At 35.4% G+C, this 18,348-nt stretch overlaps 1 long non-coding RNA gene across 1 annotated transcript; it reads left to right on the forward strand.

Annotated features, from left to right (window-relative positions):
- Positions 1–12,409: 12,409 nt before the first annotated feature.
- Positions 12,410–17,671, forward strand: LOC308640261. Its single transcript, XR_014020205.1, has 3 exons — positions 12,410–12,534; positions 15,700–15,777; positions 17,027–17,671. It is a non-coding gene; the product is annotated as an uncharacterized lncRNA (long non-coding RNA).
- Positions 17,672–18,348: the final 677 nt, after the last annotated feature.

Here is an 18,348-nt window from a genome sequence, read left to right on the forward strand (position 1 = left end):
AGCTGTGCTCCTCTGCTGAGGATCTACCTGCCTCTAGGTCAGGGAAGCCAGTTTCTACATTTTCCATCACTTAAAGGTTGGGGGCGTTCAGTTCCTATGTGGCAGTTCCCGACAGTCACATTTTACCTTTTGTTGTTATATAAAACCATTAAAACATTCTAAGACAGAAAAGGGCATGATAAAACATTCTGGCAGGATTCTTCTTGGTTCTGTATTCATGATGTGTAAGAAGTAGTCAAAAATGGATAAGGCCCTCTGGTAGGAAGCTTTTGTGATAATCCAGTAGTCTGGAAAGGGAACACAGGAATTGGGGAGAAATGCACTGACTTAAAATTTATTTCGGGTGTAGAAGTAGCAGTGTTAGAATGAATGTCCCAGGTTAAAGGGGTTTGAAATATTCAGTCAAAATTATATAATCAAGCAGGGCATGGTTGCTCATGCCTATAATCATAGTGACTCCAGAGGCTGAGGCAGGAGGATCACAGGTTCAAAGAAACTCTAACCTCAGCAACTTAGTGAAGCCCTAACCAATTCAGCAACACTCTGTCTCAAAGTGAAGCGCAAAAAAAAAAAAAAGAGGGCTGGAGATGTGGCTCCATGGTTAAGAGCCCCTGGGTTCAATGCACCTGTACCAAAAAGAAAAAAAAAAAAAAAAAAAAAAATATATATATATATATATATATATATATATATATATATATATATATATATATATATATATAAAATAAATCAATAGTTCTCCTAATTTTAAAGTGCCTCTTGTGGGCTGGGGATGTGGCTCAAGCGGTAGCGTGCTCTCCTGACATGCGTGCGGCCCGGGTTCGATCCTCAGCACCACATACCAACAAAGATGTTGTGTCCGCCAAAAACTAAAAAATAAATATTAAAATTCTCTCTCTCTCTCTCTCTCTCTCTCTCTCTCTCTCTCTCTCTCTGTCTCTCTCTTTAAATAAATAAATAAATAAATAAATAAATAAAGTGCCTCTTGTATTGAATTCAATTTTATCCATACAGACAGTAAAATATCAAGTCCTCATAAACTATGAGAAAGGCTGTTCTCTAGGCAATAATATGGTCTCTAAGACACAAATCTTGGTGCAATTCTATAGAGTCAGCCTTCCCTACATTCAAATCCTGATTTATCTACTTATTAGTTGTGATAACATGGACACATCACAACTCATTAAACTCATTTCCATGAAAGTAAGACTAAGATGAGCACTTCCCAGTCACTGACCTTTGTCTTAGTTTGATATTTTCTGTGAAGTTTAATAATATAGTGAAGATGTCCTAGTTTTAAAAAATTTAAAACAGATGGATTACCTTCCAGAATATCCAAGAGATGTTTTAAGTAATAAAACTTAAAAATCATCCAAGAGATGTTTTAAGTAATAAGTACACAAAGACAATCATTTTTTTTTTCAATTTGACAAGTCTAAAGAGAAAGACCACACCAAAAGTCCAAGCAGACCACCTTTTAGCTAATGCAAGCCACATGGCAAACCGAATCCAACTTTGGGTCCCCACTCTTTACAGGAGCAGCCCACTGTCAAGCATGGGTGTGTGTAAGAGACAGTTCTAATGTAACAGAGACAAAAGTAAACAGAAGACAGTGAGTTGGAAGGAAGAAATTCTATGTGAAGAGAAGGAACTTTAATAAAAACTGTAATTTTTAGCTTTATAGCAATAGGAAAAGTATTTCAGCCATGAAACAAGAAGTTCTATAAAAATTTCAAAGAACTAAAACATGAAGTAGTACAAGGGAGGAGCTCAATAAAAAATTGAAAAGAACAGGTTCAGGAAATGCCAATGAAAAGAAAATAGCACGAGAAGGAAATGTGGGAAAATATTATTTTTTTGAGTGAGTTTAAATATCCAACATCTAAGTGAAAGAGTTTCAGAAGGAGAAAAAGAAAAGAGAGGAAAGTACTAATAAAATATATCAGGAAATGTTGTTCAGAAATAAGGACCATAAATTGATATAAATAGAAGAAGATATATCTAAATTCAGAAAATTCAAGAACTTGAGATACAAATAGAGATCCCACAAGATTCCAGGAAGGAGAAAAATAAATCAAGGTACCATGCATATTGAAATTCAGAATGATTTTGATCTTCTAAAACAAATAATACTGCAGCAAGAATAAAACTGACCAATGCTTTCAAAATTCATAGTTAAATAAGGAAAACTCTATTAAAATAAAAATTTTCATCAAGCCCTCCCCAAATAAGATACATCCCAAGGATAAAAGAAATCACAAGTGTTTTAGTTCAGTAAAATGTTCCCTCAACCATTCACACAAAGCTCATGATTTTGTAATCTACTTCAAAACAAGGTCAAAGTATCTAACATAAAAGACAGATAAGGGGAATCTCAAGGATCATGGTGAAGGGTAAACTCAGGATGCCAACTGAACAACATATATAAAGAGCAAACAGATTTAAGCAATGTGGCCCAAGAAACAGACTTGCCAGTGACTGTCATCACTAACATACCTTTTGCTCTCATGAGCCTGGTTCAGATTATTATCAGTCCGAACCTTATGCTGATAAGGTTCTAGAGACTTTTGTCAAATGAGGAGATTCACCCCATTTCATCTTACTGAAATGTTTCAAAAGCTGTAGTTTGGCCATGATGAGCTTAGAGAAAAGAACTCAGATAATCTCATTCCCTGATCCATGCTCATGCTGACTGTGGAGCTTTCTACTCTCTTCAAATACTCATTTGTGATGTTTCCTTGAATTCCCTCAAAGAAATTCATATTACGCTAAAGAGAAGTTTTATAGCCTAAAGACTTCACCTAAGTTATTTTTTACTAGGATCTTTGAGCTGATGACAATGTGGCTCTTCTTAATAGTGTGGGCTTCCTACTCAGTTTCTATATGTATACGTTTTCATGCTAATTTATATGTGAATAATTGAGGAAAAATCATTGAGAAAAACACTTATGGTAAGTTCTCAATAAGTCACAAGTATTGAGTGTTCAAATTTTTTGTAATCCTTGGATTTCTTGGACTTCCATGAAGGCCCCTATTTGTTCACCCTTGCAAATGCTTGCTTGGTGGCCTTCTCTTGGCCCTTCTGATTCCCAACTAGACTTTCATTTCTTCAGTTCCTCCTACATTTGTTTGAGGTCTAAATTCTACATAAATTCCTTCTTCAATAAGACATCTAGGGACTCTGATTCCCCGATGGGTAAAATTGCAAATCTGGCATTCTGGGATTCAGATTCCATTTTGTATGCTACAGGATGAAATGTGAAGTGAATAGTAAGGAAACGATTGAAGCCCACCCATCTGTTTTGAGAAGACAACGGGGAAATTAAACTTACTGTTGGTTTTCATGTGACTTCCCAGAACACCAACAGAGAACTGAGTTCTCAGATTTCAAACTTATAACCAATAAAAGGATTTACAGTGACTGCATATGGATTAAGTAGACACACAGGCTCTCCTACATAATAGTTTATATTTAGAGTATATGTGCTTAAAAAAAGAAATTAAGTAAGAAATAGCAAATCCTTCGTTTCATGCTTCTTAAGTATACAAAGATAAAATAGAAACTAAAGATTTGTTCAAAAGCCAAGGCCACAGCTGAGACCCCACCCCCAACTCCTTCCCATTAGCACTCAATGTTTGCAAAAGTATTCAGGTTGTACCTGAAGGAGAACAATATCTCAGAAACTATTCTAAGACAATAAATCACAAAATCTGGTTTGTTCACATTTTTTTCTTTTCTTTTCACTCTTGAAGTAAACCTCCCATGGAGACAGTTATACATGCAAGGGATTCAGAAAATAAATAAAAATGTATTTATGTCACCTAAGATTCTTTTCTCTGGCCTAGAATACACAAAGAATTCTTACAACTCAATGATAAGAAGTAACCAATTTAAAATGGCAATGACTTGAACATCTCACAAAAGGAAATAAACAAATGGTCTGTAAGTACACCAAAAGATCATCACAAATAATTAGTCTTGGTGAAATACAAATGAAAATCAAAGTGATACTACCACAAACCCATCAGAATGACTAAATTTAAAAGCATGAATAAGTGTTTACAAGAATGTAAAGCAACTAGAACGCTCATACATTTGCTAATGGAAAGTAAAAATGCTAAAACCACTTTACAGTGAGTTTCTTACCAAATTAACCCTATAGACACTAAATCATCCAGAAATTCTTAATTCTGAGTATTTACTCAAGATAAAAGTCAGTGTACTTCACATAAAATTTGTATGTGAATGCTTATGTTTACCTACAACAACAACAACAACAACAACAACAACAAAAAACAGAAACCACCAAAATTACAGGACCATTGTTAACTGAATGGCTATACAAATTGTGTATACTCATACCATGAAATACTACTCAGAAATATAAAAGGAATGAACTACTGGTACCATTAATCTCAAGAACTCTATGAAGAGTTAAAGAAAAAAGACAAAAAGGAATATACTGGGGATGGGGATGTGGCTCAAGTGGTAGTGCGTCCACCTGGCATGCACGAGGCACTGGGTTGGATCCTCAACACCACATAAAAATAAAATAAAGATATTATGTCTACCTAAAACTAAAAATAAATTTAAAAAGGAATATATTGTATAATTCCAGTTCTAGGATCAATAAATATAATCTCTAGTGACCAAAAGCAGATACATCACTGACTGCTTAGGGCCACAGATGAAGAGGACTGGCTGAAATTAGGTACAACAGAATATTGGGGATGATAAAATATTCTATACGTTAATTGTGATGATGGTTACACAAGTACGTATGAGTGTATATACATACATACACACACGCATCAAAATGTATATGCATAACAGTATATCTTATATGTAATTATTCCTCAATAAATTAAAATACACACACACACACACACACACACACACACACACACACACGGGTATGATTTTAACTTTTGTCCTAGGATTGCTCTGATCTATACCAAGGAATATGTAATATGTAAAACTCCTATCTTCTCGAAATATTCCATGTCAAAAGGATGTATGAAAAGCACAGACTTAATGCTGCTTAGATTATTCAAATATAAAATACACAGTTTCATTCCCTTGGGGTTGGGTTCTTTGATTCATACAGCAGAATAAGAATAGAGCTTTATCCTTGAAGTCCATTTCAATATCACAAATAAAATTGATATGGTAAGGGCTCTTTCAATATAATGTTTAAAAAATGAGGACAAGGCAACCCTCCTCTAGCTAAGAAAAACATCACAGGCAGCATTAAGATGAAATTTCAGTAGGCTGATGAGATAGCTCAGTGATATTGTGTCTATTGTCTGACAGTCAATTTCCAATACTATAAAAAATAAATAAAATAAATTTTAAAAAGATGAAACTTCATTGTATTTTACTAGACTACTGATGATTTAACAAACAGCCTTGTCTAAGATTAGAAACAACTAATACTGAAGGTTAAAGCTACAGAAACAATAAACATATTTTCTAGCAAACTTCTTTAAGATAGTAGTCATATTAGTTAGCATTAATATCAGACAAGAAATTGTCAATTGATGTAAGATGTGTTTAAAACAAATCTTATAAAATTTTAAATGAGCATTTATTAAATGGTTAAATATGCACTAGATACAATGCTTCACATGCCACTGAGCCTTCCCAACTCTTAGATTATCATACCTATTTTACATATAGGGAAATATAAACATAGGGAGATTAATTTAGCCAAATGAGATAGCTAGTAAAATACAGGATTAACCAAAACTCTTAACTACTAATCCATGTTCCCCTTAAGAAAGAAACAGTATTTCAAAAGGTGCATTCCATGTGCATATGAAAGATCGAACTATGAGTTGAATAGAAGAAATTCTAGGAAAGCATCTTTGTAATAGATGGATTTAAGAAGGATTTCCTTTAATGATAGTGGAATGTGATGATCATTACAATCCAAAGAGCATGTATGAAGACACGGATTGGTGTGAAAATACAATGTTTACAACCAGAGATATGAAAATTGTGCTCCGTATATATAAGAATTGTAATGCATTCTGTTGTCATATATAAATAAATAATTACACAATAAAAAATTCAAAAAAAAAAATTTAATTTAAAAAAGAAGACCTTCTTACTACTCACAAAGAAAAATTTGAGTTTTGAATACATGGAAATTAGGAATGCCTATACCATAGTCAAAGTCAACAGACAACTGGGAATTATCCTATCAAATACACAAGTAATTCTGAAACTCAACAAGAAGATGAAGCACAATTAAAAAGATAGACAAAGGTATCAACAGGCCAGATGTGTAAAGGGGATACCAAATGGCTAAATAGATTTGAAGAAATTATCAACCTTCTGGTAAACAAAAACATAAAGCAACCATGAAATTCTATTAAACAGCTATTAAATTAGCAAAATTCAGGATATTGTACAGCACCCAAGAGCTGGCAAAAATGAAATAGGAATTCTTATACATTCTTGGTGAGGGTAGAAACTGTTGGTGCCATTTTAAAAACCAATCTGGTAGAATTCTGTGATATTAAGCTAGTGATTGATCTATACTTGGCAATTTCATAACTGGATATGTCATCAGAGAAACTCTTGCATAGCCATTAGTGATACAAAGGAAGATGCTTATTACATAATTAATGCTTATTACATAATGTATCCAAGAGTTGGAGTCAACCTGGGCATCCATCATTAAATTAATTAATAAGCAATTTGTGTTTACTATACACATGAAATACTACAGTTAAAAACAATGAACAAGGGGCTAGGGTTATGTAGAGCTCTCACCTAGCACACACAAGGCTCTAGGTTGGATCCTCAGTACCACATAAAAATAAATAAAATAAAGGTATTGTGTCCAACAACTAAAAAAATATGAAAAAATAAGCAAGATATACATTCAGCAACACAAACAGATTTCAAACAATGCCATGTATAAGTAAAATAAAGAGAAAAGCAACAATTTTATAAATACAAACATGTAAAGAACTACAAAATTTTACAAGAGCTATGCAACAAAGGACATATCTAAAAACACATTAGTTTTAGTTAAATTAGTGTATGGAAAAATAAAGGGGTATGAGGATTGGGAATGAAGACAACATAATTCAAATGAGAGTAGGCCTCTAAATAAAACTAAATTAACTCTATGCACCTGAAATGTTCTAAGCAATACAGTAACATAAACTACTAGATTTCATAGGTTGATACATGTTTTAGGAATTACTTTTTCTCAGACCATAAGCATCCTATACAAGACATTTTGGGTTTAATTATGATAAATTTGAAAGTGGCATCTAATTCATATAACCATGATAGATAAATATGCACAAATGACCTAATAAAAGGAATACTAAACTAGGAATCTGAGAAGCTGTGACCTAGCCCAGCTAACTAGTAATGTATCTCTTGGAATCTTGTTTATCTGCAGAAGAGGCTTTGGGTACTTCTCTCAAATACATCCAGATCCAAAATTATTTCACTTTACTTTCTTAATTAATACTTACACTCATGTAAAATTGTTTTCTCATAGTCCAACTCCTTCCTCCCTGCTGCTGCCCTCCCCCATCATAAAAGCAAAACACCTCTACCAAAAAACACCAAGAGTACCAAAAAGCATTCAGAAAATGATATAGCAATAGAAATAATTAGCAACTTAGTTTTAGGGTAGAAAGGAGAAAACATTAAAGAGAGAGAGTGATTTCACAGCCTTTTCATGTACTAACACAGAGCAAGGTTAACTTGAGCCCTGGTTCAGAAAATAAACTCCATGGAAGGTTTTATTTAGTATATGCTATTCCACATGGCATTACATCTGTCTGGCATTAAACTTTCTCAAAGCACATGTTCAAGTATCCTCTGCAGTTTCTACTTAAAGACTAAATTTTGGTTCATCTGTAACAGATTTTGGATAAAATATTACTTTGGACATGACAATCTTTCACATTAAAAATTATGATTCAAAAAAATTGACAATTTATTAAATCAGGAAACTAGTTACACCCTGAAAACTATCTACTTAACAACAAACAAACAAATCCCAACCCTTCTGTCAGAATTATGGATTAGACTTCTAGAACAAGGATATCAAGGGGCTACTGATGTAGCTCAGTGATGGAGCATGCCCAAGGCTTTCAAGGGGATCCTCAACACCATGCCAGAAAAAAAAGTGAAATCAAAATATATTGTAAGTTAGTGACTGTAAATAGTAACTGAGATATCCAAAGAAAAGCAACATCCTATTTGATAAAATTAAATCAGAATATTTAAAATATCCAAAAATTTGAAATTAGGAGACTTTAGAAAAGGAAAACATGATTTTTGATATAGAATACAGCAATGAATACGAGAAATGAGAAATTACATAACTTGTAGACGTATAGTTCATTCATTTTTAAGCTTAAATATGGATGGAGGAGAGGAAAAAAGGAATTAAGAGATCATAAAATATCAGTTACCAATAGTTTCTGCATAAATGTGGTTGTTACTGCAAAGGAGATGATTTTTAAATGCTACTTAAACATAGGGTCTTCTATGAACAGTTCATACCTCAGACTCCATATGTCAAATCTCAATAAATATAAAATGCTAATCATGATGAGAAATGTATGTAATAATCCTCACCTATTGTTTCACAATTTGAACGTTTTAAGTAACTTTTACTAAAACATGTATTATAATTGCCACATTTTATTATTAGTTGCTGTTATTCTCTTACTGTGCATAAATGGTATGTTAAATTTTATCCTAGCTATGTATGTACAGGAAAAAACAGCATTATAATTATAGGTTTCAGTACTATACAAGATTTGGGGGTACTATTGGAACATCTTGGAATATGACCTCCTTTAAGAGAAGATTACTGTACAGTCATGTGCTGCATAACAATGTTTTGGTCAATGAAAAACTGCATATACAGTGGTGATCCCCTATTGTATTGCTTAGTGATATCACAGTCATCTTAGTTTGTGTAAGTACAATCTGATATTTGCACAGTGATAAAATCTCCTAATCACACATTTCTCAGAGTGTATTCTCATGTTGTTAACTGATACAGGACTATATGCAGACAGATAAATGTAATCTCTATATAGAAGAACATGTATTGAATAGCAGAAGCAGTTTGAAGAAATAAATCAGAAAAAAAACTAACTTCTTAGACAATGAAAAATTAAGAATTTAAAGTTTCAGATCTTTAATAAAAACATACATATTAACTTGGCTTTTGTTTTGTTTTTTGCACTTTGAAAAGTTTTCAATATATCTACATACACAAGATATACTTCCAAAGTATGTCTTAACAAAATTAATGAAGTTCTAAATTTCAATTTTTATTCCTGAAAACAATCTTAAGGCAAATTCTACTTACTAAAGAACATTTTGTTATTTAAATAATATATTGCCATATTTTCTAGCACCCAATTTCAGGTTAAAAACAGTATAGCCCACCTCCATAAAATTTAAAATCCAGACTTGCTCACTGTATATTGGAAATTTTCATGTGGTAAAACTAATGTCCTAAAATGCTGCTTTTAAGAATACAATATTCAAAACACTCTCCCATCCAAAGAAAATATTATTTCCTTTAGCAATACCTAAAGATCAGACTTAAGTTTTTAAAGATATGTCTTTATTATCATTTCATAAAAATTCAGGTGCATCTTTGAAAACTGCTGTAGTGGCCAAAATACATTTACTTAGGTTTATGCCAACTGGGTTGTTCCTCTGTGTACAACAGTGCAGTTTAAGTACAAAATTTTAATTATGGTCCCAACAAAACCATTTCTACTATATACATATCAATCTATACAACTTTTAGCCTATATGATAGCTATTCAGCTAGTAATATGTACAACATTATCATTTAAAAGGATATTTTTTAAAAATCATTTTATCAAGGCACTTTTCTAACGTAAAATTTTCCAAATTTTCTCTCAATAATGCACTTTTATTTTAGCTTATATCTGTATTCGAAATATATTTCCCATAAATTAAGTCATGCTGCAAAGATAAATCTTTTTCAATCTGAAATACTATTTCAAAAGTTACATCATGTCATCTAACCTCTCACTGTACTTTTGCAAGCTAATGCATATCTTCTTCCAACATCTGTATGATTTTTCTCCTGTTCTGCAATTCAACATAGGTAGTTAAAGTAAGAGCATAATTCCATGATATTGCATCTGTGTTTACATCTGGCTCTATTCACACACTTAGAAGTGATTTATACAAAGGAAAGCAAAAGGAGGCATTAAAAACACAAATCTGAGAAATAATTATGCTATTATTTTTTAAATAATCTCCACAATTTAATACAAACTTCTCATCACATGCTTCAAAGCTACTAAAACTGCAAACATAGGAAGGTATGGAATTTCAAAAATACTGGAGACTAGTAAGGGAACAAAATAAGAAGCATTAAATATTTCCCATGCTTTTTATCAGGATTGTCTTAAGAAGTAATTTATGCGTTCTATTTATAAAATACTTTTAAATTATGTTCCATGCCCAATTACATACATCATAATTCCATAGTAAAGTTTTTCAATTCATCAAAAAGTGAACCACACCTATTCAACTAATGAGCTCTAAGGAATTAAAATATAGAATTAAAGAACTACCTGACAGGAAATGAAAAACCACACATGCATGCATACACACACATACACACACACACACACAATACTCAGGAGAAGTTCATGCAGGCTTACCTGACAATTCAGGTAATGCTTTAATTTAATTCAAGACTACTGCATTGTGGTACTGGTATGAGTACATTTATGGAAACACCATTAAAAATAATTAGGGAAATAAATACTCCTAACATTAAACTTAATGAAAGGCTTAAAGTTGTCTGTTATATTAACAATCTTGGGGACACAAAACAAAAAGACATGACTGAATACATTAAGTTCTATGCGATTATGTATAAGTAATAATTTTAATTTATATACTTTGCTGAAAGTAGTATTCTTTGAATACAAGCATGAACAATTAATAAACTACCAATTTTTTGCACTTAAATCAAACTTAGATCCTTAATTCATAATTAGTAAATTTACAATTTATATAAGATGCGATTCTTGACTAAGGAAATGGGATGGGGGAGGGTTATCAATAGGAAATGGATTTGAAAGGGAAAAAAAGGTAAAATTTTGAAACCACTAATATCTGAGAGTACTGGTTAACAAACTTTCATAGTTTTCTGCCATCCCATCTATATTCTAAGCCTGCATAAGTTATGGAAAAATTATTATACAGTATTATCAATTAATTGTGTTCCTTATCATACTTAAACTTTTATACCTTTTAATATCTAAAATAATAAAATTTTCAGGAAACCTATGAACAAAAGAGATTAAAAAGTATAGTAAATATACACTGTAAATAGTCAATCTTTACATTTTCTTCCTCAAGCCTAAGAAAACTTTTTTTAAAAGGAACATGATTGCTTTAATGCAAGACTAAAATAATAACAACCTCAATTCAAGATTTAAAAAGCTCAAGTTTATAAGATTATTCAAGTTAAAATATTCCTACTTCTTTCTAGTCTCCATAAACAAGAAAATGCTTCTGTCTAATTTATCCTGGGCTAGTTTTAAATAACAATAAAATCCAGAATTATACAGCAGATCTCAATGAGCACAGAAGACAGACAGACTTATGACACAACTTTATCCATAATCATTTTTGTTAGCATCCTCTACTGGTGGTTTCCAAAGACAGCAAGAAGAAATGGTGCTAATAACAGAAAAATATGCACCTGCTATTCCATCTAAGGTGAATCAATCAGCATGTGGTCATTAGCAGCTACAGTACATTTCTCAAGGAAAAAAAGAATAACTCTACAAACACACCGAGCTCGCCGCCATCCACAGAGCTCCATGGAAGCAGCAAGTAGGTGCCCGTTCCTGCCTGTCCCCTCTGTGCTGCCGCACCAGCTCCTCACAAAATGGGGACCTCCCTCACGCGGATCCGCGCCCCAAGATCGGGAGCCCGAGGGCAAAGTGGCCAGGGGTGCAGAGGGAGGAGGGGCGTGTAGGGACCCGTCTCTGGAGCCCCTTTCCGCGAGTGCGCTGGTCACAACTTTACCGCCGCCGGGCGAGCCGGGTCCGCCCGCGGCGCGCACCGCCTGCGCCCGCGCACACGCGCGCACGGACAACACGCAGCCCGGCCGTCCGTCCCGCCGTGGCCGCCGCCCGCCCGCAGCCCTGCCCGAACCGCAGGCTCCGGACTCCAGCGCCCGCAAGCCACTTTGCACGGTCAGCGCCGGGCATAAGTTTGTTCCTAGGCTCCCGGGGGCCTAGGCGCTGAGGGAGCGGAAAGCAGAGAGGGCTGAAGAGGAGGGGGAGAGGGAGTCGCCGAGGGGCGAAAAGTGGGGAAAAGTGCGAAAAGAAGCAACAGTCGCTCCACCCCAGACCAGGAAAGTGGCCGGCCGCGTCCCTGCCGGCCGCCCTGAGCCGGGGATGCCGCGGCGGCCGCGGCTAAGGGTCCAGGGAGGCGGCAGGGGCGGCAGGAGCCGCTAGGCGGAGAGAGACCAGGTAAGAGACATAACGGTTCAGGGAGAGCGAGCGGCCACTGCGCGGCTCCGGCAGTGGCGGCAGCGGAGGGGGGCAGAGAGCACTACTTTCTACTTTCCCACTCCACTTTGCCCGTCCCTGCCCCGGCCGCCCCCAACCCGGCTCGCCCCCCTCATCCCCGGGGGCGCCCCGGCTGCCCGGCTCCCCCTGACTCCGCCGCTCCCAGGTCCCCTCCGCCACTCACCGTTATTGCGCCGCGGGTTCGCCTGCTTTCTGCGCTTACACCTGGGGCCATCCGCCATGATCCTCTCGCTGGTGTCTAAATGCTCCAATCACCTCCTCCCCCCCTCCCTCCCCCTTCCCCCCTCCCTTCCCCCCTCCCTCCCCCTTCCCCCCTCCTTCCCCCCTCCCTCCCCCTCCCCCCTCCCTCCCCCTTCCCCCCTCCCCCTCCCTCCCCCTTCCCCCCTCCCCCCTCCCTCCCCCTTCCCCCCTCCCCCCTCCCTCCCCCTTCCCCCCTCCCCCCTCCCTCCCCCTTCCCCCCCTCCCCCCTCCCTCCCCCTCCCCCCTCCCTCCCCCTTCCCCCCTCCCTCCCCCTTCCCCCCTCCCTCCCCCTTCCCCCCTCCCTCCCCCTTCCCCCCTCCCTCCCCCTTCCCCCCCCCCACGTAATGGTGCTAGTATAGTAGATGTTCAGTCAATTTATGCCTACGATTTTTGTCTTGCCTATGTCAGGAATTTTTATTAAAATTGCGATTTAAACACACCCCACCAGAAAATGTAGATGATCCATTGATGAATCTCTTCAAATCTCTCAGCCGAAATAACCTTACAGCTAAAGTCTGGTAATTCAAAAATCAGACAATTTAATCCTGAATATAAATTAAAAGATGCCCCATTCGCTTTGGCATTTTGAGCATAAATGCTTTATTTATCAGTGCACAAAATGGGACTATAAATATTCTTTGCTGTATGTTATGTATCTGTACTCTTTCCCAATGCCAAAACTAAAATCATTGTCTCTAATGATCATTTTAAGTATAGGCATTTCTCATTTCCCTCAATACCATGTTGACTGAAACTTACACACATCAAAATGCTTGGTCCAATTGTAAATTTTCCTCTCTTTTTAAGGACTGTATGATATTCTTCAGTTGTCTTCTGAATCAGATCATAAACTGTCTTTTGCCAGAAATTTTCTCCAAACTTTTTAAAAATTGCTAACCTAATTTCCAACCAGAAAAGCAAAACATGTATATATTTCTAGCTCAAGCACATTTTACCTACCCTTAAACTTAGGAATTATTTATTATACATGCCATTTTTTCCTTCTGACTTGAAAATTCTTACCAAGTTTCTTTCACTATTCATCCTCACCTTAAATATCATAAAGAGACAAAATGAAGTAATTTTCTTCCTTACTTTAGTGGTCACTAATTTGGTTAACTTGGGCCAGATATTATGTAATCAGGTAACTTATTCGGTAGGTTGTTGTTGTTGTTGTTGTTGTTCATTTTTGTATCCTCAGCACTTAACAGAGGGCCTAGACATTAGTAGATACTTAATAAATTAATATCTGCCCTCATCACATCCATCCTTAGAAACAGTTGAAATCATGACTGTGAAAGCCATTTACTGTCTTATCCAGTCTAATTGCTCTTAATTTAAATTTCTTCATAATCATTTTCCCTAAATAATTAATTCTGTTCAGTCCTGTTTTTTAAATATGTACAAATATCAAGAGGCCAAATCTAATATAAATTTTGTAAAAGCATGTGTTAACTATATTTTATAAATTAAATACTTGACTGATAAACCTTATATAATATTTTTGAAGACAATGAACTCTAGACTGAAGAGAAAGCATGCAAAGTAAATTAAAAAATGAAGTCCTGCTTTAAACCTGATGCATATATTATAGTTGCTTATCTCTTAAATGTAATTGAAGATAGGAAAACTTTAGAATCACTTTATAGAGAAATTTATTAAGATTTAGATTAAATTGAAGAGAGTAGGGGACACTGATAATAGTGCCATCATACAGCATTCATTCAGTAATATGTTAATGAAATGTTACCTTGCTTTTACCAAACACTGTGATTATATATGCTAAAGGACAAGTATTCTAAAAATGAATTATCTTTTCCAAATTTACTGAGAAAGAATAAATGGGTAAAATATTTTAGAATTGACTTTTATATTTTTTTCATAATTTATTTGCAGTTATTTGCTTTTCGTATAAGATGTATAAGTTAAGTTCAATATAAAATTATTTTCAACTCAAAATTGTACATATTTCATGGTGTTCCACATCAAAGGTATGATTTTCATGTACCTCACTTTCCAAACACATTTAAGTACAACAATGTGTGATTCTTTAATCATCAGAATTTTAAAATTGGTTAATTTCATGGAAATCCTGATAGCTTGTTGGTGTTACTCCTCCATTCAATGCTTATTTTCCTAGAGCTTTGATGGGGAAAAGAATACATTTGATACATGCTAACTCTCAAAATATATTCTATGTGTAGGTCTGTTCAAGCTTCTACTTATTCCATAGCTCAACTAATAAGATTCTGAATCTGATTCACAGTGGTACCAAAGAGAACAATGATCATTTCATTGCTGCAATTTCACCAAATTCTGCTGTCAGAGTCAAGCAAGGAAACATGACCATAGGATGGTATAGAACCAACAGTTTTCTTCAGGACCCATTTCAGCTTTTCAAATAAAGCCTCCCAGGAGGTGATAAAAAGGACAAATGTGTATAAATCAATGAAATGTTATCAGATGGGGCTTTCTATATGGAGAGCGAGTTTTCAGGATTATTTTGAGTATAATGAGATGTTAAGTATAAATATTTTTAGGTAGAGATGTTTGTAGGATGTCAATGAAAATCCAAAAAAGTAAAATTAGTACTGATCTTTTCCATAAAATCTCAGTAGTTAAGAGGATTGCTTTCAAAAAACTGCCTCCATGAAAGACAGTTTTTATTATTGATGTTATTTGTGAACATGGAATCCCTTTTTAATAGTTAGAATTATAGGTATATAAGACAACAGCATGAATATTTTGAATTTGTATTAATTTTAAGTATTTGCCTTGATATCAGAGTGCCAGTATCTGGTTTCTACTGCTTTTTTTTTCTTTTTACCGTGTATTTCTTTTCTCTGACATCTTGACTTCTTTTAGCTGCTGAGTGGTTGTGAACAGAGTATGGCTGTTTCTTTGACCTACAGCCCTGGATTTCTGTAATCCACAGATTCTCAGGTATAATCACAACTGCTGTTCAGCCCTTGGACCGAAAACAAAAAGTGTGTGTGTGTGTGTGTGTGTGTGTGTGTAAACCTATAAGCAGGCTTTAGATGTCCCACCAATGTGTTAACAAAATTGGTAACAAAACCCAGTGTTCAGTTATACTACGATTTCAAGATCTTGGTCAAACATTTCTCATTCTTTCATCTCATGCCTCTTTTTTTGCTCACTCTCTTTATCCTACTTATATAAGTAGACTGGCCATTGTGCCCCTCCCACTGGTTTACTTTTTTATCATTCTCTTAATCTTTCTTTGTGCCAGGTCTGACACAGCTCTGTTCAGATCTTTTCCCTTTCTCTTTCAGGTTAAGATTTTTAAAATTGTTCCCAGCTCTATAAAATGCTTTACTTTTTCATATGATGTTTGTTACTCTGTCACAAAATTCATTCCATGCTTTGAGTGGCTGACTTCTGTGGACCACATCAACCAAGTCCTTTGCCCTCTGGTTTCTGTTTGGTTTCAACCAATTTGGGAGGCATTGACAAATGATCAGAAAACAGAGAGGAAGAAAGAGTTGGAATAATCCACTCTTCCTCCTGCCTGATTGTGGTTATAGCTTCATTCTACTAAGGCCCATAGCTTTTGCCAGACACCTCTGTCCCATGCCTAAAGACCTTGCAAAGTTCCAGAAACTCCTTCTTCCATTTGTGCCTTCAGGCCTATGGATAGTAATCGTTGGATGCTTTATCATTTCTTCCCTTGAAACCTGCCCATACCTTTGTAAATAGTCTCTTCATTATACTTTCTTCAGTTACTCTTTGAATATGTCATTAGTCTCCTGCCAGGACCCTAAGTAACACGCAAATAGACATTAAAAATTACTTTTAATGCTATTATCAGCCAAGCATTCCACTCCCGTGAAGTTTGAATATGTCTTCTAGTCATTCAACATGTATATATGCATGTTCTAATGTATGTGTACATGCAAAATCTAGTAAATACAATTACATAGCAATTGTTCAATAACTTTGTGGAATGAAGACCTCTGTCTTGATTGACCAAAAATCTGGTGGGGTTTGCTTTATGTTCTTAAAACAATGAGAGAAAAAAATCACAATAGCATAGTATTGTGGTTATAGCTTTATTCTACAACTTCAATACCTAGTTGTCCCCAATATTTTTCCTACTCTTTAATGATAGAGCTGTTACTCTTTATTACATAGCTCCTTGAAATAATGTCTCTATTTCCCTCTCTGCTACTAGGTGCTACTGTGCTACTAGATCTGGTCATGAGATGTAAAAGTGGAAATAGTGTGTGCAACATTGAGGAAGTTCTTCAAAAGAAGATAATTCACCATTCTTTCCTTCTTCCTGCTGGTTGAAATTAGACTTGCTGGCTCAAGATCCTTACGGAAGGCAGAGTAACAAGACTGAAAGAGCTGAGTCCTTGACACTGGAATACCAAAATCACCCTTGAATTTCTACCTCCACCCACTTTCACATGGAGAGAAATAAACTTTTATTTAAGTTACAGTTATCCTAGGTTTTCTGACATATATAGCCAAAATTATCTTGTTCACTATTACTACAAGTTTAATGGATTAAAAAATGTATTGTAATTCTAGAAGTCAGAGTACAAAATGGGTCTCATGAGACTAAAATCAAGGTTTTGGCAAGATGAGTCTACTTCAGAAAACTCTAGGGAGAGTCTGTTACTTTGCGTTTTCCAGCTCCTAGAGGCTGCTCACATTCCTTGGCTCTTTAGCATCTTCTTCAAAGCCAGCAACATCTGGCAGTCATTCTTATATTGCCAGCTCACTGGTTCTTTTTATACTGCCTCCCTCTTCCACATAAAAAGGACTTTGCTATTCAGTTGAACCCACCCAGATAATCAGGACATCTTCCTACTTTAAGATCAACAGATTAGCAAGCTTAATTCCATCTGCAGTTTTAATTCCCCTTTGTGATATAACCTAACATTCACAGGGTTGGGTGATTAGGACATGAACACCTTTGAGGGCCACTGTTATGCCTACTATAGTGTACAAATTTTTAAGTTTTGTGATTTGAGAAATACGTTTTTACTTTATGACTTACCTTTAATACATTTGCAACTTATACTATGCTAATTGGTCATTACTCTTTATAGAACATTTAGCATTGTGCCCCATAATTTTTTATTTTATATATGTGAAGGACATGTAGTCTAAAAATGAATTATAATCTTTTCCAAATTCACAGGGAAAGTGTAAATAGGTAGGATTTTTTCAGTATTGAATTTTTTTCATATTTTTAATAATTTACTTGCAGTTATTTACTTCTCATACAAGATTCACATGTAAGTTAAGATAAAGTTCAACATAAAATTATTTTCAAGTGTAAATTGTACATATTTTCTGGTGTTCCTCACTTTCCAAACACATTTGAGTACAGCAGTTTATGATCCTCTAATCATCAAAAATTTAAAATTGGTTAATTTCATGGAAATCCGAATAGTATGTTGGTGTTACTCCTTCATTCAATGCCTATTTTCAATCCTAGAGCTTTAATGGGGTTAGGGTGAGAGAATTAAAAGAAGTCACAGT

Source organism: Spermophilus citellus (assembly GCF_964194105.1).
Source record: "Spermophilus citellus genome assembly, contig: SCAFFOLD_91, whole genome shotgun sequence".
NCBI classification, from domain to species: Eukaryota; Metazoa; Chordata; class Mammalia; order Rodentia; family Sciuridae; genus Spermophilus; species Spermophilus citellus.